This window comes from Sus scrofa, chromosome 13 (assembly GCF_000003025.6).
Source record: "Sus scrofa isolate TJ Tabasco breed Duroc chromosome 13, Sscrofa11.1, whole genome shotgun sequence".
In the NCBI taxonomy this organism is placed as follows: domain Eukaryota; kingdom Metazoa; phylum Chordata; class Mammalia; order Artiodactyla; family Suidae; genus Sus; species Sus scrofa.
In genome coordinates this window covers 40,454,005-40,475,140 of record NC_010455.5, presented here as the reverse complement: position 1 = coordinate 40,475,140, position 21,136 = coordinate 40,454,005, and the positions used below count along the sequence as shown (strand labels likewise).

Genomic DNA, 21,136 nt, shown 5'->3' with positions numbered 1-21,136 from the left:
CCTCCAGCAGAGAAACTGGCCTTCCTCCATCTTTTTTTTTTTTTGTCTTTTATTTTTGTCTTTTTAGGGCCACACCTGCTGCACATGGAGGCTCCCAGGATAGGGGTCCAATCAGATCTCTGGTCACTGACCTACACCACAGGCACAGCACCGTGGGATTCAAGCCGCATCTGCAACCTACACCACAGCTCACAGTAACACCAGATCACCAACCCGCTGAGCAAGGCCAGGATCGAACCCGTGTCCTCATGGATGCTAGTCAGATGCATTAACCACTGAGCCACGACAGGTACTCTCATCCTCCAACTTCAAAATGAACTCATACTACTGATCCACTTCAATTGCACTGTATGATGAATTACTTCTTTAAAAATAAACTATTTTTTGAATACCTCAGTTGCCTTGCATTTGTCCTTTGAAAAGATTGAAAGATTGTCAAATATAAGTATTCAGATTCACTAGACCAGCTCCATTCATAATTTTTCTCCAGCCAGAGTCTCCCCTGTCTCAAGGAATGGCTAATCCATACTTCTGGTTGCTAAGGCCAAAAAACTAGGAAGGAACCTTGATTCTCTCCTCTCACAGTCCACTTCCAGAAGGTCAGGAAATCCTACAGACTTGACCCTTAATATATCCAGAATCTGACTACTTCTCACCAGGCTCACCATTGTCACCCTAGACCAATGCCACTATCCCCACTCATTGTCTCACTGCAGTAGCCTACTCACCACTCTGCCTGCTTCACCCATCACCCCAGCAACCACCACCAACCTATTTTCAACATGGCAGCCATAATCTTAAAAATATAGTATATCAGGTCATGCATCTGCTCAAAACCTTCCAAGGGATTCAGCTTCCAATAATGGTTGGAACTAACTTGTTATAGACCAAGCCTCTCATTAGGAACAATTGAAAAGGCTTTAAAAAAAAAAAAAAAAAAAAAAACTTAGTCAATTTGGGCTGCTATAACAGTACACTATAGACTGAGTGGCTTGAACAAGTATTTCTCATAGTTCTAGAAGCCAAGATTTCAACATGAAGATATTGGTAGTTTCAGAGTCTGGCAAAGGCCCTCTTCCTGGTTTGCAAACAAACCACTTCTCTGTATATCTTCAAATGGCAGAGACAGAGAGAGCTCTGATCTCTTCATCCCCTTATAAGGGTACCAATCCCATCCCAGGCACCCCACCCCCATGACCTCATCCAAACTCAATTCCCTTCCAAAGGCCCCACCTCCAACATCATCACACTAGAAATTAAAGCTTCACTATATGGATTTTGAAGGGACACAAACATTCAACCCATAGCAGTAAACGAATAAAATCTTTTGACAGCATCAGAGATTTAACCATGACAAGAGGACAGAGCAATGGAAAAAACAGGTGACCCCAACATTCAGTACTACTTTTTCCTGTACTGTGTCACAGGCCATGGCTGACTCTCAGAACATAAGCAGAGGTTTCTAAAATCTTCTGGAGAGACAAAAGTTCAGAGCCTCCCAAGGAGGAACAATTCTGTTCATCGCCAACAGCTTACAGGAGATTCCTAAAGAACAATGCCCTAGGTCTAGAGGTTGAACTGGTTATTTCATTCAGGCCTCACAGTCGAAAAATCCACCTTCCAATTTCTGATTAGATGAAGGTGATCTACCTTAACTGCCTGCCACAAGCCAATATAAGTGCTCTTTGTAGGAAGATAACACCACATAGAGCCTCAAATTAGCCTTTACAAATCTTCCAAAATTTAATCCAAAAAGAATAGGCATACAAAGAGACAAGCCAAAATGACCAACAACCAAGAGAGAAAATGGGTAAAGGAAGATCTGCATGAAAGAAGAGCATATATTGGAATGACCTGACTCAGACCTGGACTCTCAAATACCTGTGAATAATACGTGCACAACATTAGATGACAGATAAAGAATTTAATTAGAAAAATTTTTTAAGGATAAAGGAAAAAAATTTAAATTAGAAAGCAAAAGAGTTCCTGTCATGGCTCCACGGAAACAAATCTGACTAGTATCCACGAGGATGCAGGTTCGATTCCTGGCCTCGCTCAGTGGGTTAAGGATCTGGCATTGCCGTGAGCTGTGGTGAAGGTCACAGATGTGACTCGGATCCAGCGTTGCTGTGGCTGTGGTGTAGGCTGGCAGCTGTAGCTCTAATTTGACCCCTAGACTGGGAAATTCCATATGCTCTATGTACGGCCCTAAAAAAACAAAAAGACAAACTTCACGAGATTGCTACAATAGCAATTACAGGCTGTTCTTCCTCATGAACATGGATGCAGAATTCCTCAACAAAATATTAGGAAAACCAATTCAGCAACATATAAACAGCAGTAAACCAACATCATAATGAAGTTAGGTTTATTTCAGGAATGAAGTTTCAGTTTAACATTAAAAAAGTAATCAATTTGATTCACTGTATTAATAGAGAAAAAAGGAGAAAATCATATAACATTTAGATACAAAAAAGGCATTTGATAAAATTCAACATTCGTTCATGATAAAAAAAAATCTCTTAGAAACTAGGAATAAAACTTTCTTAATCTGATAGATGGTATCAGAGCTCTAGCATGCAATTTCCACCATCAGAGCCTAAAATTGATGGAATGCTGCCATTCATTTTTTTTTTTTTAATTATTGATTTAGGAGTTCCCGTCATGGAGCAGCTGAAACGAATCCAACTAGGAACCATGAGGTTGCAGGTTTGATCCCTGGCATCACTCACTGGGTTAAGGATCCAGCGTTGCTGTGAGCTGTAATATAGGTCACAGACACAGCTCGGATCTGGTGTTGCTGTGGCTGTGGCATAGGCCAGCAGCTACAGTTCTGTTCAGATCCCTAGCCTGGTATCCATATGCCACGAGTATGGCCCTAAAAAGCAAAAAATTTTAAAAAATAAAAGTGTTGATTTAGATCTTTGCCTTTCTTTAATTTCTTGCAAGGTCGTGTCCAATTTCCTTGTTAACCCAAATAATATCTGAGAGAACATTTCCTTTCACATGTCTGTGAAGAAGTTTTTATAATCTGTCTAGAAGATCAAATAACACAGAGACCAAAATTCTTTGGTCCTTGGTATAAATTCCATGGAACAACCAATTTTCAAGAATCCTTTCTTCTAGCCAGCTGTTTCTGTGTCATGAGAACTTGAACCTCTTTTGACTACTTCCTCAAAGGGACAGTCAAAGTGTTTTCCCTGTCAAAACCTCCAAGACACGTACCTGGTACTCTTTAGATGTTTCATAAGCATGCTACTTTGAACTTAGCCTACTTACCAGAATAATCAGTGACTCTTACAATTTATTCTCGTTTCTTACTTTCTGACTCCACAGCTACATGCTCATCAAATGGCAACAATTCGTTGTGGCTCCTAATGCTATTCACAAATAGCCCAGCTCTCTCTGCAGGCTGCATGCTGCCGCCTGCCCTCTGCTGCTCACGAGAAGTGAAGATACCTTCATGACTTGCTTTAGCCAATAAAATGTGAGCAGATGGGTAGGTGATAAGAGCTGGCATACTTGGCCACTGACTTCTTCCCTCTTTCTGGCAACTGCAATGCGCAAGGTACTGGCTTCTCCAGCAGCCTGGAATGAGAAGAATAAAAGTTACGTGGGAAACAAACCAAGAACATGGCTTTCCTGTTGAGCCCAGTAGGTTCCAGTCAAGAGCAGAGTGTCTTGAAAAGAACTGTGAATATAACTACGGCACATGAAGATGATTAGAATCAGATAAGAAGCCAGTGAAGTTTTTGAGAGAGTTGTATAGCCAGAGAATTCATCGGTCTGGACTGAAAACATTTATGATGTCTGAAGATTTAAAACCACCCTTGGACCTCCATTCTTCCTCAGGCAAGAAGCAGGCTGAGAAAGCTCTTTGACTCCCAAGGAGGCTTGTTCTCCAATATTGACTTCATATGTTGCCACAGAAATTAAAGTTAAAAGAAAACCTCCCAGAAGATGGACCCAAATGGTCTGGAGAGCAGAAGAATCCAAACCCAATCAAGGAACAGTCCCCACTCCCAGGACGGGGGCTGGCCCTCTATGTCCGTGAGCAAAATTCAGAATTGTCGTGGACTAGAGGCTGGCCCACCATCTTTGAAGTTATTCTGTCCTTCTCCTGACACTATTTTGGGTGTTGTATGTAACTTGTTGTTTTATTATTAATATTAATATTTTTTTGCTTTTTAGGGCCACACATGCGACATGTGGAGGCTAGGAGTTGAATGGGAGCTACACACCTGCGACACCTGTGACATTCCTAGGTTAGGGGTTGAATCAGAGCTACAGCTGCCAGCCAGTGCCAAAGCCACAGCAACTCGTGATCTGAGCCTTATCTGCAACCTATACCATAGCTCATGACAAGGCCGGATCCTTAACCCACCAAGCAAGGCCAGGGATTGAACCTACAACCTCACAGTTCCTAGTCAGATTCATTTCCACTGCACCACAATGGGAACTCTGTAACTTGTCTTTTTAATCCTAGATCTCTGGATTAACAGAAGGCAAATTCGGATCTGGTATAGAGACCATGCCCATCATCCTAAAATCCTGCATTTTTTTTTTTTTTTTTTGCTTTTTATGGCTGCACCCATGGCATAGGGAAGTCCCCAAGCTAAGGGTCGAATTGGACACAGCAATCAGTGACCTACACCACAGCTCACAGCAATGCCGAATCTCCTACCCACTGAGCAAGGCCAGAGATCAAACCCGCATCCTCATGGATACTAGTCGGATTCGTTTCTGCTTCGCCATAACAGGAACTCCCAAGATCTTGCTTTTTAAGCTGAACACCATGGCATGATGAGACTTGAGGAATGTCTTCCCCTGGGCAGAAGATGAGTGTATTTGGCCCACAGATTGGAGTATGGACCAAACATTTGTTGAGCTGGATGGTGGACTGTGACTAATACAGCTCACCAGTATTTCCAGCTGTTTGCCTCCCAGAATGGCAGGGTTGCACTTCCTGTTGCCCTGGGCTTAGGAGGCTCCAAACCATCTCTTCTGACCGATGAGTTGTTGATGAAAGCGATGGATCACTTTCCTGCTGAGCATTTTTCTCACTTTTCTAGCATGGAGATCTGCATTGTTCTGTTGGCCTGGGTCCTTGAGAGACTGTGAACATGCAGTGAGGGCAAGAAATAAACCTTCACTGTTTTAAGCTTAAAAGTTGAGTATTGTGTGGCTTTGTAGCATAACCTGGTTCTCACTGAGATACTGCTGGAACCAAGAATCTCATCTCTAGGAGTTTCCGCTGTAGCACAGTGGGTTATGAATCTGACTGCACCAACATGGGTCACTGCAGGGGCACAGGTTCAATTCTCAGCCCAACATAGTAGGTTAAAGGATCCAGCATTGCCACAGCTACAGCATGGGTCACAGCTGTTGCTCAGATTCAGTCCCTACTCGGGAACTTGCATATGCTATGGGTGTGGTTATTTAAAAAATAAATAAATTCATCTCTAGAGAAATTCCAATTATTTACCCTATAAAATTATTCTTCTGAAGATGTCCTGTGCCTTACTCAATGAATCCTGAGGCTAAAACAATGTTGAAATCCTTAGATCCCAACCCAAACCCCTCATCAGTGATTCCCCTTAACTCTCAAAAATAGCTATGAACTTTCATTGATCTGCCTTCCTGATGAAATTAAGGACATTGTAGAAAGAAAAGTCTCTCTTTGTGTCTATGATAAAAATGTAGATGACTGTTTTAGTCTGAAAGTGATGATTCTTTAAAGCAATTATTTGGCCTTCTAAGAGTGCTGGAACCTTCCAAGTTACAGTTGGCATAATTATCATTGATATTAAAATAACCCAGATGTTTAATATTTCCCCTCCAGAATAATTATGACAGAACCACTGTTCCTCTCACCCCCATCAAAATGTGGCCTAGCTCCTTCTGGGACACTCGCAACAGTGCTCACAGGCTCCACAAGCCAGTTCAGTCGACTGCTTGCTGGAGCAGATCCCCAAATCCCAACCATTGCTGCTCCCAAGCTTTTTCTGGGGAAAGTGCTTTTATAAGGGCCGCATTTTGCAGAATATGGAAGTGCAGACTAGGGGTCATATCAGAGCCGCTGCTGCCAGCCTATGCCACAGCCACAGCAACACCTGATCCAAGCCAGGTCTGCAACCTATACCACAGCTCAAGGCGGCAACAGTTCCTTTAACCCACTGAGCGAGACCAGAGATCAAAGCCACATCCTCATGGATACTAGTTGGATTCTTGACCCACTGAGCCGCAATGGGAACTCCTGCTCCCAATTTAACTACTATTCTCACTACCTTCAGGCCAACACATGAGGTTTGCAGGAGCTCCCAGGCTTGAGCAGATCCCTGAGGGGAAGAGGAAGAGGCCCACCCCCCGACCCCACAGACCAACCTGTCAGCCCCCCAGTCCTCTCCACAGCCAGGAGCACCTCCTTTCAAAGGGATTAAACCACAGCATCCTGTGCTGAAGAGTTTGCCGCTTTGGGAGTTCCCTTTGTGTCTCAGCAGTTTAAGAATCTGACTAGTGGAGTTCCTGTCATGGCTCATCAGTTAACGAACCCGACTAGTATCCATGAGGATACGGGTTCGATCCCCTGGCTTTGCTCAATGGATTAAGTATCTGGAGTTGCCATGAGCTGTGGTATAGATAGCAGACGCGGCTCAGATCTGGCATTGCTGTGGCTGTGGTATAGGCCAGCAGCTGTAGCTCAGATTTGGCCCTTAGCCTGGGAACCCCCATATGCAGCGTGTGTGTCCCTAAAAAGATAAGAAGAATAGAATCCGATCAGTATCCATGAGGATGTGGGTTTGATTCCCTGTCCTTGCTCAGTGGGTTAAGGATCCAACATTGCCATGAGCTGCGGTGTAGATCACAGATGTGGCTCGGATCTGGCATTGCTGTGGCTGTGGCATAGACTGGCAGCTGCAGCTCGGATTCAACCCCTAGGCTGTGAACCTGTGTAAGCTGCTGGTAAGGCCCTAAAAAGAAAAAAAAAAAAAAAAGAGTTTGTAGCTTGGCTACTTCCCCCAGCCCATTAAATGAGCATCTGCCCTACATCCATGTTAGGGTCCCCAGAACAACTAAAATGGACACTTCAGAGCCTGACCCTCCTTTTAGCTGTCACCAGCATTTTGTTAACTGTAGTTGTCCCTCCTACTCATTAAACCCTACCCCACTCCACCACCTTAACCATGAAGAAAATGAACAGTCACTGAGGAGACCGTGGTGGACCAGGCATTACTTGCATTACTGTATCCTCACGCTAGCCCCAAAGGGAAAGCACCACTTACACCCCGCCTGGCAAATGCAAAAACTGAGGACCAGAGACAGAAGGGATCTGCCAGAAGTCACCCAGCTAATGAGGGGTGGAGACCTGCCTGTCACCACAGTCCACCCCTTGCCATCACTCACACCACCTCCTCTCAGCTAGAAGCAAAGAGGTCCATGTAATAAATTGCTACTTATCAATAACCCCTTTAGTCATTTGCCAGAATGCTCCCCCAAATCGAAGTCAGGAAAGTTACCAAGATAGAAGAGAGAACCTAAGTACCAGCTTACATGTTCTTTCACATGATGACTTGCTAAACTAGTAAAATGCTATTTCCATTCCATGAGTGAAGTTTTTCCATTAAAAAGGATAATATTGGATGATTGTGCATTTTGTGGTGTGTGAAAGAGAGGGGGAAAGCCTTTACCTCTCTAAAATTGCAAATGTCGTTACAAAGTGTTGCATATTTATTAACCCATCTGCCACTACAACATTAGAGGGGGAGAAATCTTACTATAAGCAATTTATTCACAGTTTCAGCTTTACCACCTGATGTGCAAAATAACAACACTCAGTAAGCATTTATTATTGTGCTGAGTAATTTTGATTTTCAATTTAATTCATAACATTTTTAAAGACCACAAAAGTGAACATTTGCTTAGCATCAGGTTTTGTTGCCATTTTTCAGCTGAAAAAAAATAAGCCCTAGTGTTTGGGGTGATCAAGATGAGTCTCTCGCCAGCATGTTTTTTTAGGGAGTGCAACTGTTTGAAAGTTTAGAAACCTGATTACCTGGTGACAAACATGACAACCAACGTGGCAGCTGCACATTACCAAATTTGACAGGTAGAGATTTGAAAGGTGGGTTGGAATCCGACAGCCCAGGTAATTCCAGGGCTTTCCTGGGAGGCAGCTGCTGTATTTTGTAAACACCGTATCCAACTGCAGTACAAACTGAGGCTGTTTATCTCTCTTGGCAAAACATCAGCAGTCTGTATCAGCTGGTGGATCCTTCCAAAACTGATCCCAAACAAACAATTAAACCAGGACCCGGGCAGACAATCGCAGCCAGTGGGAGACTTCCACACCTGGAGCAATGAAAAAGAGAACTCTGAGGATGGCCTGTCTACTCAAGGTCCCCTGCTGCCTTGGAAAGTGCAGGGGTGGGCTTTTGAGTTGTGGGTGGTATCTCTCAGGTCGTCAGACCCATCACAAAGCAGAATTAGAGTCCAACGAGGAGAACCTCTGAGTTCCAGTCTGACCTTAAGTGTCCAGGGAATTGAAGCGGCCCTTCCTTGGCAAAATTGTCTATCTCGTCTCTTGGACATGTGTTCTGATTCTCTACTGCTGGATAACAAACCACCCCAAGACTGTGTGCTCATGGAGTCTCTGGGGTCAGAAATTCAGAGAGGTCTGCTGGATAGCTTAACTCATCTTCACGATGTCTAGGGCTCGAATGGGTGGAGAGAACCAGATATCTGCATCTGGAATCATCTGGAGGCTTCTTCATGCCTATGTCTGATGCCTCAACTGGGGTGACTTGAGGGTAGGGCTCTAACTGGGACTATTGGTAGGCCACCTACATGTGACATTGCCACATGGCTTAGACCTTCCCAAGTGGGAACATCCACAAAGTAAATGTTCCATGTGCACCGGGTGAAAGGTGCACCATCTTTTCAGAGCTGACCTCAGCCGTCACACAGCTTCTTGGCCACTGTATTCTATCAGTTACAGGTCAGACCTGCTCAGCTCCTACAGGGCTGTGGCAAAGGCACTTTGCAGAAGAGCCTGAGAGGTGGGAACTATTGTTGCAATGATCTTAGAAAAATGCCATCAGCGGAGTTCCCATTGTGGCTGAGCAGATTAAGAACCCAATGCAGTGTGCATGAGGATGCAGGTTCGATCCCTGGCCTCACTCAGTGGGTTAAGGATCCAGAGTTGCTATGAGCTGTGGCACAGGTTGCAGATAAGTCTCAGATCCACCATTGCTGTGGCTGTGGCATAGGCTGGCAGCTGCAGCTCTGATTCAACCCCTAGCCTGGGAACTTTCATATGTGAAAGGCACAGTGTTAAAAAGAAAAAAAAAAAAGAAAAAGAAAAATGCCGTCAGCCACAATATGTCCAGAGGATGTCTGTCTCCTCTTGGGATCCCTGCCCTAGTTCTCTGAAAAGGAAGCATTGAGAAAGGAATAGAAGGCCCAAGGAAGGCAGCTTTGGGAAAATTTCTTCATTCAATAAACAAACTACTGTGTATGTCGTGGCCATTAATGTTTTATGTGGTATGGTCCCACCCCAGACTCATTGGAGTCACATGACCTCCTCTCTCTCCAGCCACCCTGACCTGCTTTTGGTTTCTCTTACCTGTGTCTGGGTTCCTCTGCCCCAGGGCCTTAGCCCCTGCTTGCTCCCTCCCCTCTTCAGCTTGTTAATGCCCACGCACCCTTCAGATCTCAGCTTAAACATCATTTCTTTGTGAAAAACTTTTCTGAGCTCCCTGACTAGGTCAAAGTCTCAGAATAGACACACAGAGCCCCAAGTCCATTATCACAGTTGTAATTTTGTTTTAATATTTAATGTCTGTCTCCTCATCTTGACTGTAAATGAGGTCATAACTCTGTTTCTGATGACCACTGGAACCATCTGCCCTCCCCAGCACGCACACAATTACAGAATTCCCAAGAAAAGGTGCTAACAAAGCATTTGTTGGAATAGATTTGTATGGTAACTGAGCCTCTCCTATGCACCAGACACTGTGTGAGAGGTAAGAATACAGTGGTTACTGAGACAAACCCGCATCTCCTATCCTGGACACTAGGGGGTAGACAAATAAATCTATAGGATGAGTGTGATGAAAGAGAAGGGCTCTGGGAGAGAAAAACAGAGTATCCAACCTAGCCTAGTGTCTGAGAAAGTTTTCTTGAGAAAATGAGATTTTCACGAGACCCTTCTCCCCACCCCACTGCCCCCACCCCGGCCCTCCCTCCCAGCCAAGCAAGTCTCAAATTCCTCCTTTTTTTTAGGGGCAAATAATTACTCCTTTGTAATTTACATTTAAGGTGTGTTGTGGGACGAATCAGTAGAAGCCAAGGAAGAAGATGTATAAATATATTTCTCAGTGTGAATGGGCTGTTTAATATTACCGTGTGCACTAATTAAGTTGTATGTCGCACAGAGAGCATTTTGACATTGTTAAACTTAATGACCCTCTGCTTAAAAAGGAAAGATGTATTTACAGTGAAATTATTGTCTGTGCTGTAATGCCTAGCTGGAGGAAAGCCCTCTGGTGTGATTGTTTCCACACCCCTCAAAGCACCAGCTTGAAATAACAGCATGCAAGTGGCAGCGCTGTCCTTTAAGCCATTTCATTGTTTGCAGGAGTATCTCTTCTGCCCATCCACACAGCAGAGCTAAAAGTCAGAGCCAGTGACAAGGTATGGAGTTTTAGGTGGCCAAGGAAGTCTTTGAATTCACCATCTTGTAGCAAGAACCCGTATCAAGGCCATCACTTCCTTGATAATACATGAGCTCAATTAATCTTCATGACAACCCTCTAAGGTACTTTTAGACTTGTTTGAGAGATGAGGAAACAGAGCCCCAGAGAGCTTAAATGCCTTTATTCATTTCTCCATTCGTTTCAACAAGTAGGTTTTCAATGCCTGCTGTGTACCAAACCCTGTTCTGAGCGCTGAGGTGTCAACAGAGAACAAGGTGGTCAATGCCCCCTGTCCTCAGGCCACTTACATCCTAGTGAGGCATCCACATAAGCACAAGGACCACAGTACACAGGGGGAAATGTGCTAGAGAGAGCCAGTTACAGAGGAACTCACAGGGAAGGGGGCTTCCACTGGAGAGCATTAGGAAAGCCCCCTCTAAGGAGACATATGAGCAGAGTTTGAATGCTGAGGAGGAGGTGGCTCTGGGAAAAAGTTTCCAGGTAGAGGAAACAGCTGATAAAAAACCCCAGAGACAGGACTGCCCTTGGCATGCTCCAGGATGGGGTAAGGCCACAGTGGCTTGTTCATAGTGATGGATGGGGAGCATGCCCAGTGTCTCCACTGGGATATGGCCTCTGTCCAACTCCAGAGCCCATGGTCCTAGCCACTGTGCTTCACAGCCTCATACCAAAAGAAATAACACAGGGAAGTCTGAGCTGGTTCTTGGGAAGAGGGACGACAGTCATGGGTTCCAACTCTTCTGGGAAGACACGAGTTCCCAAAGACAGAATGTAGTGGGGGAAAGAGAGTTGAACGGAAACTGGCTCTCCAGCCCAGCCCCAACCAGGTGACATTCTGTCTTATCCAACAGAGCTATTGACAAAAAGATACCTGAAGGATTGCCGATGGAAAATATGGGCAGAGCAAAAGTTCTTCCATGCATGCAGAGCAAAGTATTTACTAACATGAGTCATTACATACTTCATTCATTCATTCATTTAAATAATATGGCAAAGCATCTTCTAGGTGTCTGGTAGGCACTGAGTCTGCTGCACAAGATATGTGCTGCCCCATCTGTGTGGACCTGACAGTATAGTTAAACCTAGAATCACTAGAACTCAACTAGCTGGGAATGTAACTTGTCTAACTCTGGATAAAGGGACACATGGCAAAATGAGTTTGCATCAAGGAGTCAAAAAGCAGCTTCATCCGGCGTTGCCATGAGCTGTGGTGTAGGTTGCAGACGTGGCTCGGATCCCGTTGTTGCTGTGGCTCTGGCGTAGGCTGGTGGCTACAGCTCCGATTGGATCCCTAGCCTGGGAACCTCCATATGCCACGGGAGCAGCCCAAGAAAATGCAAAAAAAAAAAAAAAAAAAAAAAAAAAAAGCAGCTTTCCAAGAGTGGGAAGTGCCCTATAGCCACTTTCCATCCTTATCCGCCTCATCTATAGGCCAGTGACTTGAGTCCCCACTAGCCACTGTCACCAAGGAGAGGAACAGGAGGGCACTCAAACATTTTATAAGGATCTCAATAATAATTAATGGAATAAAAAATGGGAGTGCCCATTGCGGCACAATGGAAACAAATCCAACTAATATCCATGAGGATGTGGGTTCAATCCCTGGTTTTGCTCAGTAAGTCAGGGATCTGGCGTTGCTGTGAGCTGTGGTGTACGTTGAAGATGCAGCTCAGTCCTGTGTTGCTGTGGCTGTGGTATAGGCTGGTGGCTACAGCTCCGATTTGACGCCTAGCCTGGGAACTTCCATATGCCGTGGGTGTGGCCCTAAAATGCAAAACAAATAAATAAATAAAATAATTTTTTAAAAAAACAATTATAGAAAAGGAATTTAAGTTAATCCTTGGTTAGCCATAAAATTAACCAGAGCATTGCCCTTTCTCTTTGTTTATTGATTAATTGGATTTTTATTAGAAGCAATTGTAACAAGTGTACATCGCAGTTTCTAGGAGTTCCCTGGTGGCCTTGTGGTTAAGGATTGGCCATTGTCACTGCTGTGATGCAGCTTTGATCCCTGGCTCAGGAACTTCCACATGCCAAGGGTGCAGCCAAAAAAAAAAAAAAAAAGTCACAGTATCTGAACCTGATTTTCTTAAGTAATACAGGTGATGTGCCACAAATAGCAAAGCAAGGTCTTTTAATCCAAATTCCCACCTCCTCTTGCCCATGTGCACATGCACGTACACACATACACATCTAAATCCTGCCGATGAGCTCCTGGCTTTCAATATCATCATCTTGCTGAGGATGCTAAAACTGACCTGAGCCTACTGGCTGGGCTTTGCAGGTGGAAGAGAGGGTATTTTTACTTAATGTGATTGTCGTTAAATGCTAAGAGCAGGCCGGTGGATGAGACCAGAGGGTTCCCACATCGCTACAAGAGGGAGGACTGGGGAGGTGGCAGAAAAGGAGTGCCCACCCCTTTGGGTGCAGGCAATCGAGGGGAGGCAAAGAGAATAGATTGAAAGTCAGGGTGGGGCCATCCCCACTGTGCCATGACACGAGGAAGTATATTGGCAGGTGACAGTGCCCCTGGAGCAGGGGTTTTGCCCACTTCACAGTCACCACTATGGGTGGGATCAGCTATCAAGCTGATCGTCCCAATCCCAAGGCACTAGATACACCAGAGTGGACACAGGGTAAAGACTGGAAAGTCAGGGCAGGTCAGGAATTCCAAGCATCCAACCGTTTCATTCTTATGGTCGAGCCCTGCTGTTTCCCTCTTCCAACTGGTGGGATCCAATTAAGAATTTTGTCAGAGGTAGGAGTTCCCATCATGGTGCAGCGGAAAGGAATCCAGCTAGGAACCATGAGGTTGCTGGTTCAATTCCTGGCCTCACTCAGTGGATTAACGATCTGCGTTGCTGTGAGCTGTAGTGTAGGTCACAGACATGGCTCAGACCCCACCTTGCTGTGGCTGTGGTGTAGGCTGGCAATTGCAGCTCTGATTGAACCCCTATCCTGGGAACTTCCATATGCCATGGGTGCGGCCCTAAAAATACCAATAAATAAATAAAATAAATAAAGGCTGAATAATATTCTATAAAAAAAATTTTGTCAGATGCAGATGAAATTTGAACAAACTGGATACTTGAACTGTAGAGAGACCATTGAAACACTAAGAGCCTGAGATATTATTGGCTCGTTAAGCTTCATCTCTCCCCAGCAGAAGGCAGTCACAGGGAAGATCAGATGGGTTACAGGAAATAAAAGGTAGTGTTTTCTTCCCCATCTGGGAATAGCATGAGTGAATGTTGTAATCTCACTACACTATGTTTCTTATCATCTCTCCCCATAGCATCCAAGGGATTCCTGGTCATGGATATCTTGTTCAACACAGTTAATCCAATGCCTAACAAGACCAGGCACAAAATCGACCTTCACTTAAGTAGCAAATGAACATATGGGTGAGGAATTAAATGAATGAGGCCAACCTTGAATTCCCCTATAGCTAATCCAAATGGGAATGGTGGAAGTCAGAAGCTATGAGAAGAAAATTTATAATGTCAGACATCAGTCATAGCCAACATTGGTTGATCTACCCAATATCCTTCTCCCCTTCATTTTACTGTCAACACTGGTTTAGGCAGCAGTGTTAGAATATTCCCTCCCCAGATTCCTGTGTAGCTAGATATGACCAAGTCACCAATTCTGGCTAATGAGGTGTCAACTGGAGTAAACAGAGTGGTGCTTCCAGGAAAATGGTTGTTTTCCTGATAGCAAGGGACAGACTCAGCTGGAACACACCTCTTCTTCCTAAGTGAAATGCAGAAGCAATGCCTGGAGATGCCACAGCCATTTTGCAACCATGAGGGTGAAAGTCACATGCTAATGATATTGGAGCAAGAAGCCAGAAGGGGAAGTTCCCATCATGGCTCAGTGGAAACAAATCTGACTAGCATCCATGAGGATGCAGGTTCAATCCCAGGCTCGCTCAGTGGGTTAAGGATCCAGCATTGCTGTGAGCTGCGGTATAGGTCGCAAACATAGCTTGGATGTGGTGTTGCTGTGGCTGTGGTGTGGGCCGGCTGCTGCAGTTCCGATTCAGCCCCTGGCTTGGGAACCTCCATATGCCTTGGGTGTGGCCCAAAAAGAAAGAGAGGAAGGAAGGAAGAAAGGAAGGGGGGGGAGGGAGGAAGGAAGGAAGGAAGGAAGAAGGCAAGGCTGGGAGCTCTTAATTCTTCCTTGAATAGCTGCACTAGTCTTGGACTACAACTTCCAGACATGTTATACACAAAAAGAATAAGCTTCTTTCCCTGGATTTACTTATCCCAAGCCATCCTTGGAAAGAAATCAGTTTCATGAACTTGAATGGGGGAAAGTTTGCATCATTTTTACAAACCTCAAACTAAGATCAAGCATCCCATTCCATTATGAATGTGGGCAAAAAACCAGAACAGTATCAGCAATGCCTACACTTCATCACTAGAAATCACAGGTATTTCCATTTAACATTACAATTGTTGTTTTTATCTTGATTTATCACATAGTCATCAATATTTTGAAATTCTGGTGGTTTGTTATTAGACTCATGGTTTGATATAGTTATTTAATGCATTAATTTGAAAAGAAAGTTATTACTATAACCCAAATTTGCACTTTTAAATATTTTGTTAACTATTTCAATATAGTTGGCTTCCTTCATGATCTTACATATTTTATTTTATGCATGCAAAAGCATTCTTCCACATGATTCCTTTGACTGCCAAAGGAGGCCATTGACCAAAAAGGTTCAGACACCTCTATTTTATTGAGTTAAGCACAGTGACCAGGTTCCTTTGCAAGTGCACAGCAGAATTCCTAACAGATCCCCCCATTTTTTGCTACCTGATTCATGGGGAACTCTGACAAGTGATGATTTCTAGAACCAAGAGTAGAGACGCTGATGAATCAAGAACAACCTTCGCAGCTCATTTCCCTTCAATCTTGAATTTTTTTTTTCCTGGCCCTAAGAGTCTCCTGTTGAAATGCAGGTGCCCAGGAGGGTACAGTGTCTCTGCCTCCTGAGTCTCCCTACTACTCATAGGACAAGATTCAGGCGATGCAGTGGAAAATGGCTTCCTTCCTGCTGGGATGTGATCCCCCAGGGCCAGAGAAGTTTAAAAATTAATGGAGGCTTTACCCCACCTGTGCTGTGATCTCAGGCAACCCCCACCTCCCCAGGGCAACTGTGCACGCCTTACTGGCTGTTTCCATGCTTTATGGTAGCTGACGTTATGTCTTCCTGCTGGCATGATTTGTACTCTGATGGTTATCCAACTTGGCATAACCAACCTCTAAACGACCCGTCCTTCATCACAGCCGCCAATTTGCCCAGAGCCATTTGTCCAGGCTGCAGCCTCTTGGCTTCTTGTGACATGACTCCCGTGAGCCGACTGGGGAGCCAAAAGACATAATATGTCACATCCACAGTTTGAGCAAAGGTCACCTCTTCTCTGTGGCAACAGAATGTCTGCCCTAGAGAGACAAATTGATGACCACTTCATCATTCTCGATGGTGAAAGCCAGTCAACTTTCTTTTCCTGTAGTGTTTGGCCATAGAACAAAGCCAGAGCCTGGAAGGAAAAGCCAGAAGATCTCAGACACCCAAGGGAGACTTGGCATTGGCAGTGGCTGAGTGGCACGTGGCTCCTGAGGAGTTAAGATCACCTGCACACCCTAGCCTGGAATCCCGAGATACAGGCTGCTTTCATGCTTTTGAAGGGCACTGAGCCTACTGAGCATCCCTCTCAGAGGCTTCCTGGGCTTTTGTATGGTATTTGCACCTGGAGTTTGACTGTGAATGTATCTATTGCTGTGCAACAAATTACCCCAAATAATTACCCAAATTATTGTTTGGTAGCCTAAAACAATAAACACTCTTATGGTCAGGAACCCAGGCACAGCTTAGTTAAGGACTTCACCTCACAAAGCTGTAATCAAAATATCAACTGGAGCTATGACCTCATCTTAAGTCTCATCTGCTTCCACACTCATGTGATTGTTGGCAGGATTTCTTTCCTCATGGGCCACTGGACTGAAGTCCTTAGCTCTTCACTGGCTGTTTGCTGGTTCCTGGCCTCATGGGCCTCTTCACAGGGCAGCCAGCTTCTATGAGAGAGAGCAAGTGACTAGGCAGCAGAGGGGCACAGAGTGACATCCCTTCACTCTTGCTGCATCCTGTGCCAGCCAGTGGGTCCAGATCACACTCAAGGGGAAGGAATTACACCAAGCATGAGTGCCAGGCAGCAAGGGTCACTGAGAGCCATCCAAGAAAGTACCCACCACAATAGGAGTTTGGGGAAATTCTGTTCATGTTTTCCTCATGTGTTGTGTTTCTGAACCCAATTTCTTGTGCTTCTATCTTCACATTGCAAGCATACAGTTGCCTAACACCAGTGGTTCTTAACCTGAAATCCATGAGCAATGGCGGAAGTTTCTAGAAATCTCCTGAAATTGTGGGTCATATGTTGTATGTATGTAGATGTTGCTGGGAAGTGGATCTGTAGTTTTCATTAGATTCCTAAGTGGAATCAAGAATCCAAAAAAACAGCCACTCCCCCTAATCTTTGTGAGACATCTGTGTTCTCCAAAAGATGTCCGATGCTGTTGAAGGGCCAGTAGAGGACATGGCTAGCCACATAGCAGGTCAGAGCTGGCAGTACCTGGCTGGCCTGCTCAGGGGTCATCTTATTGAACAGGTAGAGAAACAGAGGCCTGTGGAAGGGAGAGGGGCAGGTAAAGGGACTAGGCTAGGGTCACAGGGGTCCTGACAGGTTTGGAGGCCAGAGCCTGTTCCATTTTTGCTAGGCTGCTCTTATTGCTACTGATCCCACTAAGGACTTTATGCATTTAGATGGCCATCCATGTGTTTAGATGGCTGTCCAACAAACATGGATTTTTGCCAGCAAACTGGTATTAATGTTGCTTCAACACAGTATCCTGACATATAAAATCCATTCTCAACTCTTTGTTTACACTTTGTTTTTCCTCTGATTTTTTTTTTTTTTGACAAATCTTGCTTTATTTCTACTTATAATAGCCATTCACTCTCCATAGGACAGGAAATGAAAAGTAGCCACTTGGAAACTCACACAGTTTACAGTAGAGAAAAAGAGGGGTTAGAGATAGGGTTAGAGATAACTGCTGGGGTCCTTGATGAAGTCACTTTGGCAAAGGCAGCCCCACTAATCGAACCAAGTCAGGGAATGTATTGCCCCAGTCAAGAGTTTGTCTGGGGAGTTCCCGTCCTGTTTCAGCAGAAAAGAAATCTGCCTAGGATCCATGAGGGTGCAGGTTTGATCCCTGGCCTCACTCAGTGGGTTAAGGATCCAGCATTGCTGTGAGCTGTGGTGTAGGTCAAGACTCGGCTTGGATCATATCGCTGTGGCTGTGACGTAGGCCAGCAGCTGCACGTCTGATTCGACCCCCAGCCTGGGAACTTCCATATGTGGCAGGTTCGGCCCTAAAAAACAAAACAAAAAACAAAATGAAAGAGTTTGTCTGGCTTTGACTGCGCCCTCCACACACTTAAGGTACATGGCTGTGGGTGAGTCACTTAACCTCCCTGGGCCTCAATTTCCCTGTCTGCAAAGTGAGGATAACAGTAGGGTCCCAACCCCTTGGCCCAGGGCACTGGGAAGCATTAGAATAGGCCCAGAGTAAGCCCTAGAAAAACAGGGATTGGCAATGTTGTTAACAGAGCAGGACCCTACAGGGCCTTCCCAGAACAGTCCTGCACAAATGTCCTCTGCCTGCTTTTTGTCTGAGGAAAACCTTAGTCAAAGATTAAATTCATGGAGTTTCCGTTGTGGCTCAGTGGGTTAAGAACCCAGTTAGTACCCATGAGGATGTGGTTTCATCCCTGGCCTCACTCAGTGGGTTAAAGGAGCTGGCATTGCCTCGAGCTGTGGTGTAGGTCACAGACGCAGCTCGGATCCCATGTTCCTGTGGCTGTGGTGTAGGCCGGCAGCTGTAGCTGTAAACTTCCATGTGCTGCATGTGTGGCCCTAAAAAGACAAAAAAAAAAAAAAAAAAGAAAAGAAAGAAGAAGAAGAAACTTAACCAGACTGGTGTGAAAATGCAGAAAGAAAGGAAAATCGTCAAGCAAGACAAAATAACAATAGTTTAGCCATTCAACAAAGTGAAGGACCCTTGAGTTCTTCCTCAAGGACTATAGATAATATTCTGAGCCTTGTGGTTTGGCTTAACCCCACCAGGTGTTAGACGTTAACTGCTGCCCACAAGCATGTAGACCCCAGACCAGCTGAAACCAGGAGGTTGGTGATGCTGACTCCCAATTATCTCACCACCAACCAATCAAAACAATGTCCACAAGCTGACCACGCCCAGCTCCTAGAACACTATAAGACTCCTCATTACCCACTCCAGGCCCAGACACACAGTTTTGAGCACACTGGTCTGTTGTGGCCTCCTTTGCCTGGCAAAGCAGTAAAGCTATTTTTTTCTGCTTCGCCCAAGACTCTACCTCCGCATTTCGATTCTGCACTGGTGAACAGAGGCTGAGTTTCGGCATTAATGTCCTTCTCCTTTCTGGAATTCTAAAGACTTGAGAACCTGAGCAAGATCACAACTGGTAAGGAGTGGAGAACACATGGTTTTTTCACTCTAGGGTCTGAACTTTTATCCCCTGGAATACACCAGAGCATGGGTAGAAAGCCCTGGAACCCAGGGACTCTGGTTTGAGGGTCTTCTCCCCCAACACTCAGTCATGACTTTCACCGCACACTGCTCCCTCAAGGCCTCCTATGAGCAGGACAGTCTTGCTCAGAGATGCTGGGAGCCACAGAACTGCAGCCCTCCCCACCCCCGACTCCACATCCACCTGTGGCAGATGCTGCTTGTCAGTGGGGGCACCTGGAGAGACATGTGAGCAGAGCTTGCCATCCACTCTCTCCCACTTAAGGGGATGCCTTGGGAAAGAAAGGAAAGCAACCCAATCAAAGCCCCTCTTAAACATGCTTCTGACTGACCTTCAGGAGAACATGGATAGTATTTACAGGGAGAGTGTCCTCACCCAGGGAGGGCTTTCAGCAGGATGTACGAGAGGTGTCTGGGTTGCTCGTGGAAAACAAAGCTGGAATCCGTAGATTTATGGGGCTTGGCTCCCTGGAAGATGTCACGTACCCTTTGTACTTAGTGGGTGTAACATGGAAATGATTCATGATCGAAACACCTCTCTTCCTGGTGTTTCCCCCAACGGCATTGCTTAGAGAGTTCATTTGTTTAATCTGGAGGAGGGGGAATTCTGCTGGAGGAAGAGGGGGTCTGGGGACTACACCAGTGGTCCCAGCCTCTCCTGGCTCTACCTGTGCCTGGAGATAACTTGTGTTAGGAAAATTGTCGGTGAATTTGGACACCAGATAAAGTGGGTAAGACTCTGATGCTCAGAGTTGGATTTGGCAGTCTCGTCTGTCTTTAGTGTTAGCTTAGCAGTGGAGAGAGTTTGGGGTGTTAAAATTCTGTGAGAATAAGGACAGTGGCCTTGGGTCAAGGCCCTCATGTCTCTGTGGCTTTGGACCTGACAGTAGTAAGTAAACATTCCCTGGATGAGTGTTGGTTGATTCATCTTAGGAGTTGACTTTTAGGCCCCTGGCTGTTGGTCTGAAGCCCTAAGTGATCTGCCTCACATAGAAGAGCAGGAGAAGGTGCTGGATAAGGGGCAGCATGCTGGCTATTTCTCAATCCCTTTTTTTTTTATTTTTTTTTTTTTATTTTCCACTGTACAGCAAGGGGGTCAGGTTATCCTTAGATGTATACATTGCAGTTACAGTTTTTTCCCCCACCCTTTCTTCTGTTGCGACATGAGTACCTAGACATAGTTCTCAATGCTATTCAGCAGGATCTCCTTATAAATCTGTTCTAGGTTGTGTCTGATAAGCCCAAGCTCCCAATCCCTCCCACTCCCTCCCCCTCAAAACCTTTAAGCCAACACCCAGCAACTGTAACCAGGGTGGTGGAGAGGTCTGTCTGCTGCTGAATGCCCCTCCGAAGCAGTACCAGCAGTTCATTAGATTTCCTCCCTGACCCTGCAATGAATAGTCCATGAATTAAAAAGGATTTACATTGGTGACCAAAGCCATTACATCTACCAGGTTGTACTTGGACAATTTTTTTAATCTTACTTGTTATTGTAATTTAGTCAATTTACAATGTTGTGTTTCTGGTATAAAATGATTCAGTTATACATGCACACACAAATACACTTTTTTACATTCTTTCATTATAGGTTATTATAAGATATTGACTACAGTTCCTTGGGCTATATAGCAAGTCCTCGTCTGTTATCTGTTTGATATATAGGCATGTGTATATTTTAATCCCAATCTCCTAATTTGTCCCTCTCCCCCACACCTTCCCCTTTGGTAACTCTAAGTTTCCATGTCTGTGAGTCTATTTCTTTTTTGTAAATAAGCTCATTTGTA

At 45.0% G+C, this 21,136-nt stretch overlaps 1 protein-coding gene across 1 annotated transcript in view; it reads left to right on the top strand.

Moving 5' to 3' along the window:
- Positions 19,084–21,136, top strand: part of FAM3D (family with sequence similarity 3 member D) — an 80,522-nt gene continuing 78,469 nt past the window's right edge. The window contains exon 1 of the mRNA XM_021069099.1: positions 19,084–19,287. The gene's annotated coding sequence lies outside the window, so the exon portion shown is untranslated. The remainder of the gene's footprint in view (positions 19,288–21,136) is intronic.